We start from the raw sequence: 16,652 nt of genomic DNA, 5'->3' as shown, positions 1-16,652 counted from the left end.
CCTTGGATGGTGGAGTAGGGGAGCGGAGACTTGTACCTTGTAATGCACTATCAGTACAAGGAGAATCGGTACAGATGCTCCATTTACGTTGCTGCAGAGGACCACCATCATCGCCTTCCTTACTCTTTTCCTTCCTCTTTCTTGATTTTGCCTTGTCAAGTCAAACCCACAAGAAAAAGGAATAAAATTTGCTATTCAGAACTCATTGATGCATGATACTGACAAACACTACTTTCATGTAAGGCAGCCGCATGATAGGAGGATGGAATATGTATGAAAAATAGGACGACGTGACATATTGACATGTATGATGTATAAAGTGTAAACTAAGCACAAGGTGCTTGAACTTGTTAGAATCGATGCAAGCTAGAAATCATATGAAAGATGAAACCAATATCACTCTGCCAAATTAAAAGGGCGCCCTAACAAATGTATTTGACCAAATTAGAAGCAATACATGGCAACAGGCTAGAAATAATATGCAATATGCAACGAATAAAGGTGACTCATCGTAAGTGATTGATGCAGGATACAGAAGAGAGGTAGTTTCATGTAAGAACAAGGTTAACACATAGATGTAGTGTGTACCAAAAATAGGAAGGCATGTCATATTCACAGGTATAGTGTGTAAACTAAGTAGATGCAATTTACCCTAATTAGAAGCATTACAAGCTAGACACCGTATGCAACATGCAACCACATATCACACTGCGAAGTTAGAGCAAGCACCTGTGATGGTGGTGTAGGGGAAGTGCGGTCTTCAGGTACAAAGCTACGTTCAATATCTTCATTTAGGCTTGCTGTTTCTTGAGAATCATGTGGAGAGGATGAAATTGCATTCATTATAAGAGTATTGCATCTCATATTAACCCACGCGCGTGACTGTCTCATCATAAGCGATAGACGCATGATACACAAGAACAGTAGTTTGATGTAAGAACATGGTGTGATAGGCATATGTAGTATGTACCAAAAACAGGAAGGCGTGTCATATTCACATGTATAATGTGTAAGCTAAGGAGATGTAATTTAACAAATTAGGAGCATTGATGAGGGATACACAAGAAAAATAGTTTGATGTAAGAACATGGTTAATAGAAAGACATAGTATGTACCAAAAACAGGAAGGCATGTCATATTCACAGGTATAATGTGTTAAATAAGCAGATGCAATTTACCCTAATTAGAAGCAATACAAGGTAGACACCATATGCAACATGCAATCACATATCACACTGCCAAGTAAGAGCAAGCACCTGCGATGGTGGTGTGGGGGAATTGCGGTGATCAACTAGAGAGCTACGTTGACTATCTTCATTTAGCCTTGCTGTTTCTTAAGAATCATGTGGGGAGGATGACACTGCACTCTTTAAACGTGTAAGGCGTCTCACAGTAACCCACTCGGGTGACTGTCTCATCATAAGTGATTGGCGAGGGATACAAAAGAGCATTAGTTTGATGTACGAACATGGTTAATAGACATATGTAGTATGTATCAAAAACAGGAAGGCATGTCATTATCAAAGGTATAATGTGTAAAGTAAGCAGATGCAATTTAACCAAATTGGAAGCAATACAAGCTAGACACCATATGCAACATGCAACCACATTTGACAACGCGAAGTTAAAGCAAGCACCTAGGATGGTTGTGTGTGGCAATTGAGATCATCAACTGCAGAGCTACGTTTACTGTCTCCAACTGCTGACACTGCACCCATTAGAGCGCTGAAACGCTTAGTGCTTATCTTCGAATTACACTGGAGCGACTTCTGTCTTTTCTTTTCTGCATTCATCAACACTGTGTCAGAGTCTGAAATACCCATGCATAAAAAACAATAGTGTGGGTATGGGTGAAGTGTGTGCACAATTAGTACAGTGTAAAGGTAGCAGATAGCAGGTCGGTGAGAAATAAATGACGAGAGACATATGATAGCTCTACAACATGCATGGCACACTAAATTACTACAGAATTCTATGAAAATAACAGTCGACTGAAAGCAAATAGGTCAGTCCATTTTTTCTGCACCGTCCGATGTAGAAAGAATGGGCAGATCGCCTTCATCTACCTCCAGCCAGTCAGTGTTGACGATCTTCCTCGAAACGCCGGCGACCACCGGCCCAGTATTCCTCCCCTGCCTGCGCCCTCCCCTCGACCTCACCGCACCGCCGTGCTTGGCACCGCCCCCGGCCATCCATTCAAGCCCCGCCGACCTCCAGATCGTGCGCAAGCAGCTCCTGCGCCCCACACCCTTATGATAGACACCGATGCGCCGCTTCCCCAGGGAACAGGCGGACTAGGTGCTTCGCGCGCCTAAGAGGGTGCTGCTTCTTTTAATTGCGGTTCGACTGACCCTGAATTGAAATCTAGGCGGGCTACTGACCTCTAGCAAAGGTGAAATAGTAAAAGGGAGGAAACCTTGTGCATTTAGTATCACGAAGAAGATGCAGTAAGAAGCGCTCAACTAGTTTCTTTCGTGGGATGAATACGGTGTGAGCGGAGACGTAAGATTTGCACGAATAAGGGAAGAGGAGTACCTCTTTCTGCTGGCAGTGCTGTGTCCTCCTTCTGTTTTTCTGATGATCTTCTTGTTGTTCGCCAGAAACCAGAACTTGTGGAGGACGGTGCAGCCTTGGATGAACCCATGGCCAAGTTGTTGAGTGTGGTGCGGTGGTCGTCTGTCGGCGGCGGGGAATCAGATCCGAGGCGGCGAACGACGGCGTAGCGGGAACAGCTCCGGTGCGGTGGACGGTTGCGACAGTGGAGCCGCAACAGTGAGGCGCAGGACGGCGTGGCTGGAGTGGTTCTGATACGGCGCACGTCGGCGTCGGTGTTGTGGAGGCAGCTTTGCCTTGGCTTCAGCTGCTAAGTCCTTGAGGGCGTTGCGGTTGCGGTTGCGTTGGACGACGACGTCGGGGTACCGGCTCGGCGTGATGGAGGAGGGCGGCGGTGGATTGGCCGCTATGGGGTGGAGGACGGAGGAGGCTGGGGTTTCGCGGCTGGTGGAGAGGGCGTTTTCGCTCCCACGGAGTATGAATGGGGAAACGGAGGGAGGCGGGGAACTAAGGGGAACAATGTTTCGGTTTGAGACGCGCTTGTTTGAAATTTGGGGAAAGTTACAAACTTTGCCCCCATCTAAAATTTTGGACATATTGTGGGTTGGGGGTAGGACAGTCATGTCAGGTGTCCCAAATGTGGGCAGGGATAGATTTCAGCCGAGCGCATGGGTAGGCGCCCACGACGTATGAATGCTTCTCGGAGGCGGTTGAGACTGGCGTCTTGGTGAAGTTACAAACCTACCCCGGTTTAGACCTTTGGACATCGGGCCGATAGGCTACACGGGCCAGAGTCAGGACAGTAATTTCCTACCACCAAAACATTAGTTTCGCGCGGTTTTTGGTGACCAGAGGCCTATTTGGCGCTTCGTTCAATATTTGGGAGCAGAAGCATTAACGATTTCGGTTCTCTTGAATTGAACTTTCAGGATTTGTCAAACTTCACAAATCTTTACTCTTGAAAATCCTAAAGCTGCGATTATTTTGGAATGGAGGGGGTACATTTGAATATATATTGTACACAAGTATATATTAAAAAATATGCAACTTACCTCGGTTCATGCATGGTTCCAGATATAATCTCCTTGATTGCAAAAAAAAGTTAGATATGCGTGTGAATATATATAGCATATTCAAACTCACAACAAAGATTGATGCCCCCTTTTACATCTGATTTACAAATGCCATTATCTCGGGTTCAAATAGATGAATGCACTTCCTGAATTCGAATCTTCGGAACCCCCTTTATGTTGAATTCGACATGTATTCTATTTCGTAGCTAGCAATTTGGAATGTATCCATGCAAGTGATAAATGTATAAAGTGCTTCACACTAACAACATGGAGTGCACTAATTAATGTTTATATATGAATTGCAAAAGCATCCATTGCCTGTATTTCAAACCGCTCTCACTCTATGGATCGATAATATGAAATAAACACATGCACATGCTAGAATTCAATAGAGTATGGGTGTCTGATAGACCCATTTTCGTCCATACGCAATTTGCAAAATTCATGATCTCATCCAAAAATAATAATGTCATTTATATTTTAATTTAATTTGTAGAACCGCCTTTTACACGTAGATGCACTATGCCTCGCCCCGTTCTCACAAACGAGTTATATATCTCTCTATCTAACGCACAAGTGCACACACTTTATATGCATCGGCATTTCTCTTTCACACATGCTCACAATCTCTCTCAGGGTGTCGGGGTGTCTCACGCACATGCTCTCTCTGTTTCTCTCTCTCTCTCTCTCTCTCTCTCTCTTTCTGACTACTATGTACCACTCTTTTCACTAATCTCAGTTGGAAAACACTATTTCTCTCACATGCATATATACACATGCACGGTCTCTACTAGCCCTCTATACGCACATATATGTGCCTACGTGTCTCTCGCACGCACATTATCTTTAGGCCTCTCTCGCACACATTGCCACCCCGACACACCTCTCTCTTAGTAGTTGGCAGATATGATTTCATCATATCATTCGGTAGGATATCCCTGGCTGTTAGGCTGGATGGTAATACGAGGCAAAGTTTTACCCTAGTTCGGATCAGACCCTTGCAGTTGAAGAAAGAGCCTACTCCTGGTACTGTATATTAGTGATAGGAGTGTGTACAAAGTACACGTGAATACCAGGCACTGTGCATGTGTGTATACTATCGATGAACTAGCCCCCAAGCTTGTATAACATACTAACGGCCTAGGGTTACAAATCATATATAGTCGGCTTATCACCAGTGGGGATAGAGTCCTCCCCGACTCTGGTAGCTTCGTGTTGTACGCCGAGTCCTCCACATGGGTCTTCGTATAACACGTCTCGGTCCAACCTATATGTGGCGCAGGATGGAACCGACCCATGAGTCTTCATGTTGACCCACCACAACTAGAAATGATGTGCCCACCACACCACACACGCAATCGGCCACTAAGAAAATAAGCATATACAATAGTACAACGGTATCTAGCTCACGATACGTCTCCATATTTTGTTGATGACACTGACGGACTTTGCATTTGATGCGTGCTCCGTATTTTTTTGACGACACTTACGGTCATTGTATTTGAAGCGAAAGCACGATATGGTCACTGGACTTCAGAATAAGCTCATCACGGTCACCACATACATTTTGTCGTGCTAACCAACATGTGGTTTGATGGTTAGAGGATATTAGTTTCTTGAGCCCACCAAGGTTAAAGTCCCGGTGCTCGCATTTATCTTGAGTTAATTTTAGTATTTTCCAGTGATGTACGTTCAATGGGAGGAGACGTTCCACTCGACTACAAGGCACCTACGGTGACTTCGTAAAATCTCAAGATCATATATGCTGGCCCACTCTCTCGAAGGTGCTCATAGGGGTAGGGTTCATGTGTGTGCGCTTATAGCGGTGAGTGCTTGCACGTATATATGAGGCCTTGCGTCTGTACCGTGTTAAACAAATACATATCATGATTATATGGTCACTGGCTCACCCGTACAACTCAGTATTTTGTTGATGACACAATCAATTGACCAGTCAAACATTCCACGCGGCGCAACTAGTGTTGCACCATCGGGGCGCGTAACCATGGGGCCCACCTGTCAGTCTGTATATGAAAGAAAGAAATGGTAGTTTGAGTCTGTACTGTGTTAATAAAATAGGAGTACATTTTAGGGTGATCATACGGTCACTGGCTCACCATACAACTCCGTAATTTGTTGATAACACGATCAATTGACCAGCCAAATGGTCCACATTCAGCAGCGCACATTACCATAGGGCCCACCCGTCAGCGCGTATATGAAGGACAGAAATGGTAATAAATTAGTGGTCGGTGGGTATTCGAAGTCACGAGACCTCTGGTTGGCAGTCACCAGCGGTTGGGGGGGCGTTCATTGGGTGGTGGGGTGGGGATCCCCGGAGAAAAAGCTCGGCGGGGAGGGGGGGCTAGAGGGATGGCCAGTGCGGCGGCGGACCGGCGGTGGGGAGTGGTTTCGAGGAGGGCGGGCCGGCCGCGGGCGGCGGGGGCTGGCGGTTCGGCCGGTGGTGGCTGATGGCTCAAGGGGGGGTGGAGTTTGATGATAAACTGGAGGCCCTTGATTTCTTATCCAACGGTTGGAAAATCTAATGACCAGAGATGAAAAAGTCAGTCGACTGACGTGTAGCCTCACCCCGCACGTACACATGCACGCACGCAAGACACGCACGCATGTAGGCGTGCAACACTGACACGTACACACGCACACATGCTAGCGTGCAACACTGACACGTACACATGCACTCAAGAACACACGCGCGTACGCACCCATGCATGCAACACTGAAACGTACCCTTGCACGCACGCAACACTTGCACGCCTGCATGCACACAGCACACGATGCAAGACACACGCTCAACCTATACGTGCATGCACCCTTTGTTAAGGACATGGATTGTTACGGGTATTAATCAATCTTACCTGTGATAAGCAGAACATTGATGTTTGCAGCGGTCTTTATGAATCACAACGTATCGAACGGGCTATCAACATAGTAGGCTTATCTACATGAAAAAGATGACGTCACACTCAATGAACAATCATCGGTTTAAATGCCCGCTTCTGACCGCCCTGGCCCACCAAAGGTTCCTCTGCTGTGCGCTGCCTGCGTTGGGTCACTGACATGCAGGCCATGCACCCAAAGAGCCCACACGTCAGTGGAAGAACGACGCGGTGTCCTAGGTCAGAGTCGAGGGCGCCACTCGCGGCATGCCCGGCTGAACACGCCTCTATGTCGTATTCAAACGCCTCCATGAAACCCGCCCGTGTGGAAGCCGAGAAACCCACTCTGGACACACGCCCGTTCATGACCGGGCCGGCGTTAAACGCAACGCCAGCCGAGCTCCTCCCATCCGCCGTCTATTTAATCTCCTATTTAAACGAGGCCAAACGCCAGCCAAGAATCGCACACCTCCGCCGCTCCCCTATCTCCTCCACCATTTTGTCCACTCTTACAATGGCTTACGAAGAGTAGTTATTCTGCATCCAAGCCGGCTGGGTAGCCCGCCGGATACGAGCTATGCGGCTCTCTGATCCACCTCCCTTCCCTCGCCCGACAGAGCCAGTTGCCACCCCAAGCCGACGCGCGGTTTAGCAACTCGCCGCTCCAGGCCAGCTCGATGAGGAGCGGCGCACGGGCATCGTTGCTGCCGTCCACGCTGCCGCCTCGTACTGCATCTCCCGTTTCTGTGGCCGAGACTCCCATGCCGGCGGCCACGCCATCCAAGCAGCGACAGAAGCCGGGTGCGCAGAGAGCGACGAGTCGGTGGCCAGCGCCTCCGCGTCCGCCGCCATCATCGAGGAGAAGTAGAACACGGGAGGCCGCCGCCGCTTGGGTCCCATGAAGGCCACCGCGGAGGCAACGCCGGCGTACACAGCATGTGTCTTGCCGGATCCTTTTGTTGCGAGGACCTTCGTCGATGCCGCATGGGCTCCATGGAAGAGGGGAATGTTAGGATGAACTCGAGCCGGTGCCGGCCATGGCGAAGTAGTGGCCGGTGATGAACTCGAACCGGTACCGGCCACCATCATCTTCGGCACCAGCCAATGATATCAGTTGGGCAGTGGGGAAGCGAGCCATCCTTTGTGCTGAAGCATATACCTCCGGGGCTCCCGGCAGTCCGGTGATCGTGCTGCCGGACATGAGGAACACAAATCGATCGGTGGGCGACCATTTAGGCCAGGTATTATATGTTGGGGATCGTAGTAGAAATTTAAAATTTTCTACGCATCACCAAGATCAATCTATGGAGTAATCTAGCAACGAGGGGAAGGAGAGTGCATCTACATACCCTTGTAGATCGCTAAGCGGAAGCGTTCAAGTGAACGGGGTTGATGGAGTCGTACTCGTCGTGATCCAAATCACCGATGATCCTAGTGCCGAACGGACGGCACCTCCGCGTTCAACACACGTACAGCCCGGTGACGTCTCCTACGCCTTGATCCAGCAAGGGGAGAAGGAGAGGTTGGGGAAGACTCCATCCAGCAGCAGCACGGCGGCGTGGTGGTGGTGGAGGAGCGCGGGACTCCAGCAGGGCTTTGCCAAGCACTACGAGAGACGAGGAGGGAGAGGGGTAGGGCTGCGCCAACAGGGGAGTAACTTCATGTGTTGGGCTGCCCCTTTGCCTCCACTATATATAGGGGGAGAGGGAGGGCTGCGCCCCCACCTAGGGTTTCCTCCCTAGGGGTGGCGGCAGCCCTAGATCCCATCTAGGGTGGCGGCCACAAGGGGGAGAGGGGGAGGCGCACCTGAGGTGGGCCTTAGGGCCCATCTGCCCTAGGGTTTGCCCCCTCCCCTCTTGGAGGCGCCTTGGGCCTTGGTGGGAGGCGCCCCAGCCCACCTAGGGGCTGGTCCCTTCCCACTATTGGCCCATGTAGGCCTCCGGGGCTGGTGGCCCCACTTGGTGGACCCCCGGACCCCTCCGGTGGTCCCGGTACACTACCGGTGATGCCCGGAACACTTCCGGTGGCCAAAACCATACTTCCTATATATTAATATTTACCTCCGGACCATTCCGGAACTCCTCGTGACGTCTGGGGTCTCATCCGGGACTCCGAACAACATTCGGTAACCACATACATACTTTGCCTATAACCCTAGCGTCATCGATCCTTAAGTGTGTAGACCCTACGGGTTCGGGAGTCATGCAGACATGGCCGAGACAACTCTCCGGTCAATAACCAACAGCGGGATCTGGATACCTATGTTGGATCCCACATGCTCCATGATGATCTCATCGGATGAACCACGATGTCAAGGACTTAATCAATCCCGTATACAATTCCCTTTGTCTAGCGGTACGATACTTGCCCGAGATTCGATCGTCGGTATCCCGATACCTTGTTCAATCTCGTTACCGGCAAGTCTCTTTACTCGTTCCGTAACACATCATCCCGTGATCAACTCCTTGGTCACATTGTGCACATTATGATGATGTCCTACCGAGTGGGCCCAGAGATACCTCTCTGTTTACACGGAGTGACAAAATCCCAGTCTCGATTCGTGCCAACCCAACAGACACTTTCGGAGATACCTGTAGTGTACCTTTATAGCCAACCAGTTACGTTGTGATGTTTGGCACACCCAAAGCACTCCTACGGTATCCGGGAGTTGCACAATCTCATGGTCTAAGGAAATGATACTTGACATTAGAAAAGCTTTAGCATACGAACTACACGATCTTTGTGCTAGGCTTAGGATTGGGTCTTGTCCATCACATCATTCTCCTAATGATGTGATCCCGTTATCAACGACATCCAATGTCCATGGTCAGGAAACTGTAACCATCTATTGATCAACGAGCTAGTCAACTAGAGGCTTACTAGGGACTTGGTGTTGTCTATGTATCCACACATGTATCTGAGTTACCTATCAATACAATTCTAGCATGGATAATAAACGATTATCATGAATAATGAAATATAATAATAATAACTAATTTATTATTGCCTCTAGGTCATATTTCCAATAGTCTCCCACTTGCACTAGAGTCAATAATCTAGTTCACATCGCCATGTGATTAACACTCACAGGTCACATCGCCATGTGACCAACATCCAAAGAGTTTACTAGAGTCACTAATCTAGTTCACATCACTATGTGAATAACACTCAATGAGTTATGGGTTTAATCATGTTATGCTTGTGAGAGAGGTTGTAGTCAACGGGTCTTGCCATATTCAGATCCCTATGTATTTCGCAAAACTTTATGTCATATCGTAGATGCTGCTACCACGTTCCACTTGGAGCTATTCCAAATTGTTGCTCCATTATACATATCCGGTATCTCTACTCAGAGCTATCCGGATAGGTGTTAAGCTTGCATCGACGTAACTCTTTACGTCGAGCTCTTTATCACCTCCATAACCGAGAAACATTTCCTTATTCCTCTAAGGACAATTTTGACCACTATCTGGTGATCCAGTCCTAGATCACCTTTGTACCCTCTTGCCAGACATGTGGCAAGGCACACATCAGGTGCGGTACTCAGCATGGCATACCGTATAGAGCCTATGACAAGAGCATAGGGGATGACCTTCGTCCTTCCTCTTTCTTCTGCCGTGGTCAAGCTTTGAGTCTTACTCAACTTCACACCTTACAACTCAGGTAAGAACCCCTTCTTTGACTGATCTATTTTGAACTCCTTCAAAAACATGTCAAGGTGTGCGTTCTTTGAAAGTATCATCAGGCGTTTTGATCTATCTCTATAGATCTTGATGCCCAATATGTAAGCAGCTTTATCTAGGTCTTCCTTTGAAAAGCACTCTTCAAACAACCGTTTATGCTTTCCAGAAATTCTACATTATTTCGGATCAACAATATGTCATCCACATATACTTATCAGAAATGTTGTAGTGCTCCCACTCACTTTCTTGTAAATACAAGTTTCTAGCAAACATTGTATAAACCTAAAAACTTTGATCACTCCATCAAAGCATATATTCTGACTCCGAGATGCTTGCTCTAGTCCATAGAAGGATCGCTGGAGCCAGCATACCTTTTAGCATCCTTAGGATCGACAAAACCTTTTATTGTATCACATACAACCTTTTCTTATGGAAACTGGTAAGAAAACTTGTTTTGACATCCATCTGTTAGATTTCATAATTGGAAAATACAGCTAATGCTAACATGATTCCGACGGACTTAAGCATCGCTACGGTTGAGAAATTCTCATCGTAGTCAACTCCTTGAACTTGTGAAAAGACTCTTTCCCACAAGTCAAGCTTCATAGTCGGTAACATTACCGCCCACGTCCATCTTCTTCTTAAAGATCCATTTATCTCAATGACTCGCTGATCATCGGGCAAGTCCACCAAAGTCCATACTTTGTTCTGATACATGGATCCTATCTCGGATTTCATGGCTTCTAACCATTTGTGGGAATACGTGCCCACCATCGCTTCTCCATAGCTCGTAGGTTCATTGTTGTCTAACAACATGATATCTAAGACAGGATTACCGTACCACTCAGGAGTAGTACATATCCTTGTCGACCTACGAGGTTCGATAGCAACTTGATCCGAAGCTTCATGATCACTATCATTAACTTCCTATTCAACAGACGTAGGCTCCATAGAAAACATCTTTCTGTGTTGCATCACTCTCTGGTTGAAGTAAAGGTTCGACAACCTTATCAAGTTCTATCTTCCTCCCGCTCAATTCTTTCGAGAGAAACTCCTTCTCGAGAAAGGACCCGTTCTTAGCGGCAAACAATTTGCCCTCGGATCTGAGATAGAAGGTATACCCAACTATCACCTTTGGGTATCCTATGAAGATGTGTTTGTCCGCTTTTGGGTTCGAGTCTCTCCGGCTAAAGCCTTAAGCATCGCAGCCCCAAACATTAAGAAACGACAACTTTGGTTTCTTGCCAAACCAATGTTCATACGACGTCGTCTCAACGGACTTAGATGGTGTCCTATCTAAAGTGAATGCAGCTGTCTCTAACGCATAACCTCAAAATGAAAACGGTAGATCGGTAAGAGACATCATAGATCGCACCATATCTCATAAGGTTCGATTACGACGTCCGAACACACCATTACCCTATGGTGTTCCAGGTGGCTTCAATTGTGAAACAATTCCACAATGTCTTAAGTGATTGCCAAACTCATAACTCAGAAATTCTCTTCGATCAGATCGTAGGAATTTGATCTTCTTGTTATGATGGTTCTTAACTTCACTCTGAAATCGCTTGAACTTTTCAAACGTTTCAGACTTGTGCTTCATTAAGTAAATATACCTATATCTACTCAAATCGTCAGTGAAGATGAGAAAATAGCGATATCCACCACACACTTCAATTCTCATTGGATCACACGCATCAACATGTATGATTTCCAACAAGTCACTTGCCCATTTCATTGTACCTGAAAACGGGGTCTTAGTCATCTTGCCCATGAGGCATGGCTCGCATGTGTCAAGCGATTCAAAATCAAGTGACTCCAAAAATCCATCGAAATGGAGTTTCTTCATGCAACTTACGCCAATATGACCTAAGCGGAAGTGCCACAAGAAAGTGGTACTATCATTATTAACTCTACATCTTTTGACGCGAACATGTGTATTACCACGACCGAGATTCAATGAACCATTCACATAGGGTGCATGACCATGAAAGGTATTATTCATGTAAACAGAATAACCATTATTCTCTAACTTAAATGAATAACCATATTGCAATGAACATGATCTAATCATATTCATGCTCAACGTAGACACCTGATAACATTTATCTAGGTTCAATACTAATCCCGAAGGCAGATGGAGCGTGCGATGGTGATCTCATCAACTTTGGAAACACTTCCAACACACATCGTCACCTCGCCCTTAGCCATTCTCCGTTTAGTCCGTAGCTTTTGCTTCAAGTCACCAATAATAGTAACTGAACCGGTATCCAATACCCAGGAGCTACTAGGAGTACTAGTGAGGTACACATTAATAACACGTATAAATTTTGTTGAAGTTGCCAGCCTTCTTATCTACCATGCATTTGGGGTAATTCCGCTACCAGTGACCGTTCCCCTTACAATAGAAGCACTTAGTCTCAGGTTTGGGTTCAACCTTGGGTTCCTTCACTGGAGCAGCAACTGGTTTGCCATCCATGAAGTTTCCCTTCTAGCCCTTTCCCTTTTTGAAACCAGTGGTCTTGTTAAACCATCAATACTTGATGCTTCTTCTTGATTTCTACCTTTTGCGGTCTTAAGCACCGCGAACAGCTTCGGGATCAACTCCATCCCTTGCATGTCATAGTTCATCACGAAGATCTAGTAGCTTAGTGATAGTGGCTAGTGAACTCTATCAATCACTATCTTATCTGGAAGTTTAACTCCCAGTTGATTTAAGTGATTGTAGCACCCAGACATTCTGAGCACATGCTCACTAGCTGAGCTATTCTCCTCCATCTTGTTGGCAAAAGAACTTGTCAGAGGTCTCACACCTCTCAACACGGGCATGAGCCTGAAATCCCAATTTCAGCTCTTGGAACATCTCATATGTTCTATGGCGTTCAAAACGTCATTGGAATCCCGATTCTAAGCCGTAAAGTATGGTGCACTAAACTATCAAGTAGTCATCAGGATGTGTCTGTCAGGTGTTCACAACATCCACAGACGACGTTGTAGGGGTTTGCACATCGAGCGGTGCATCAAAGACGTAAGCCTTCTGTGTAGCAGTGAGGACACTCCTCGGACTACGGACCTAGTCCGCATCATTGCTTACAATATCTTTCAACTTAATCTTTCTCTAGGAACGTATTGAAACAAGGAGCTACAACATGAGCTATTTATCTACAACATATTTGCAAAGACAATTTAGACTATGTTCATGATAATTGAGTTCATCTAATCAAATTATTTAATGAACTCCCACTCAGATAGACATCCCTCTAGTCATCTAAGTGAAACATGACCCGAGTCAACTAGGCCGTGTCCGATCATCACGTGAGACAGACTAGTCAACATCGGTGAACATCTTCATTTTGATCGTATCTTCTATACGACTCATGCTCGACCTTTCGGTCTTCCGTGTTCCGAGGCCATGTCTGTACATGCCAGGCTCGTCAAGTCAACCTAAGTGTATTGCGTGTGTAAATCTGGCTTACACCCATTGTTTTCGAACGTTAGGATCTATCACACCCGATCATCACGTGGTGCTTCGAAACGACGAACCTTCGCAACGGTGTACAGTTAGGGGGAACACTTTTCTTGAAATTTTAGTGAGGAATCATCTTATTTAAGCTACCGTCGTTCTAAGCAAATAAGATGTAAAACATGATAAACATCACATGCAATCAAATAGTGACATGATATGGCCAATATCATTTTGCTCCTTTTGATCTCCATCTTCGGGGCTCCATGATCATCGTTATCACCGGTATGACACCATGATCTCCATCATCATGATCTCCATCATCGTGTCTTCTTGAAGTTGTCTCATCATCTATTACTTCTACTACTATGGCTAACGCTTTAGCAATAAAGTAAAGTAATTACATGACGTTTATGTTGACACGCAGGTCATAAATAAATTAAGACAACTCCTATGGCTCCTGCCGGTTGTCATACTCATCGACATGCAAGTCGTGATTCCTATTACAAGAACATGATCAATCTCATACATCACATATATCATTCATCACATCCTTTTGGCCATATCACATCACAAGGCATATGCTGCAAAAACAAGTTAGACGTCCTCTAATTGTTGTTGCAAGTTTTTACGTGGCTGCTATAGGTTTCTAGCAAGAACGTTTCTTACCTACGCCAAAACCACAATGTGATATGTCAATTTCTATTTACCCTTCATAATGACCCTTTTCATCGAATCCGATCCGACTAAAGTGGGAGAGACACACACCCGCTAGCCACCTTATGCAACTAGTGCATGTCAGTCGGTGGAACCAGTCTCACGTAAGAGTACGTGTAAGGTCGGTCCGGGCCGCTTCTGACGGGGAACGTTGCAGAAAACAAAAATTTTCCTACGGTTTCACCAAGATCCATCTAGGAGTTCATCTAGCTACGAGTGATCAGATTGCATCTACATACCTTTGTAGATCACGCGCGGAAGCGTTCAAAGAACGGGGATGAGGAAGGTGTACTCGACGTGATCCAAATCACCGAAGATCCTAGCGCTGAACGGACGGCACCTCCGCGTTCAACACACGTACGGTCAGCGTAACGTCTCCTCCTTCTTGATCCAGCAAGGGGGAAGGAGAGGTTGAGGAAGATGGCTCCAGCAGCAGCACGACGGCGTGGTGGTGATGGAGCTGCAGTACTCTGGCAGGGCTTCGCTAAGCACTATGGAGGAGGAGGATGTGTTGGAGAGGAAGAAGGAGGCACCAAAGGCATGGTCTGAGAGGCCCTCCTTCCCCCACTATATATAGGGAGTCCAGGGGGGGGGGCGGCCCTAGGAGATCCAATCTCCTAGGGGGGTGCGGCCAAGGGAGGAATTCCTCCTCCCCAAGGCACCTAGGAGGTGCCTTCCCCCTTTGGGACTCTTCCCTTCCTTGAACCCTAGGCGCATGGGCCTCTTGGGGCTGGTGCCCTTGGCCCATATAGGCCAAGGCGCACCCCCTACAGCCCATGTGGCCCCCGGGGGCAGGTGGCCCCACCCGGTGGACCCCCGGGACCCTTCCGGTGGTCCCGGTACAATACCGGTGACCCCGAAACTTGTCCCGATGCCCGAAATAGCACTTCCTATATATAATTCTTTACCTCCGGACCATTCCGGAACTCCTCGTGGCGTCCGGGAATTCATCCGGGACTCCGAACAACATTCGGGTTACTGCATATACATATCCCTACAACCCTAGCGTCACCGAACCTTAAGTGTGTAGACCCTACGGGTTCGGGAGACATGTAGACATGACCGAGATGACTCTCCGGTTAATAACCAACAGCGGGATCTGGATACCCATGTTGGCTCCCACATGCTCCTCGATGATCTCATCGGATGAACCACGATGTCGAGGATTCAAGCAACCTCGTATACAATTCCCTTTGTCAATCGGTATGTTACTTGCCCGAGATTCGATCGTCGGTATCCCAATACCTCGTTCAATCTCGTTACCGGCAAGTCACTTTACTCGTACCGTAATGCATGATCCCATGACCAGACAGTTGGTCACTTTGAGCTCATTATGATGATGCATTACCAAGTGGGCCCAGTGATACCTCTTCGTCATACGGAGTGACAAATCCCAGTCTTGATCCGTGTCAACCCAACAGACACTTTCGGAGATACCCGTAGTATACCTTTATAGTCACCCAGTTACGTTGTGACGTTTGGTACACCCAAAGCACTCCTACGGTATCCGGGAGTTACACGATCTCATGCTCTAAGGAAAAGATACTTGACATTGGAAAACTCTAGCAAACGAACTATACGATCTTGTGCTATGTTTAGGATTGGGTCTTGTCCATCACATCATTCTCCTAATGATGTGATCTCGTTATCAATGACATCTAATGTCCATAGTCAGGAAACCATGACTATCTGTTGATCACCGAGCTAGTCAACTAGAGGCTTACTAGGGACATGTTGGTGTCTATTATTCACACATGTATTACGATTTCCGGATAACACAATTATAGCATGAATAAAGACAATTATCATGAACAAGGAAATATAATAATAATGCTTTTATTATTGCCTCTAGGGCATATTTCCAACAGTCTCCCACTTGCACCAGAGTCAATAATCCAGTTACATTGTGATGAATCGAACACCCATGGAATTATGGTGTTGATCATGTTTTGCTCTAGGGAGAGGTTTAGTCAACGGATCTGCTACATTCAGGTCGGTGTGTACTTTACAAATATCTATGTCTCCATCTTGAACATTTTCACGAATGGAGTTGAAGCGATGCTTGATGTGCCTTGTCTTCTTGTGAAGCCTGGGCTCCTTGGCAAGAGCAATAGCTCCAGTGTTGTCATAGAAGAGCTTGATTGGCCCCGACGCATTGGGTATGACTCCTAGGTCGGTGATGAACTCCTTCACCCAAATTGCTTCATGTGCTGCCTCCGAGGCTGCCATGTACTCCGCTTCACATGTAGATCCCGCCACGACGCTC

The sequence above is a fragment of the Triticum urartu genome, chromosome 4A (genome assembly GCF_056163025.1).
Source record: "Triticum urartu cultivar PI428250 chromosome 4A, HENAU_Tu73, whole genome shotgun sequence".
In the NCBI taxonomy this organism is placed as follows: domain Eukaryota; kingdom Viridiplantae; phylum Streptophyta; class Magnoliopsida; order Poales; family Poaceae; genus Triticum; species Triticum urartu.
This window is presented reverse-complemented; position numbering follows the sequence as displayed.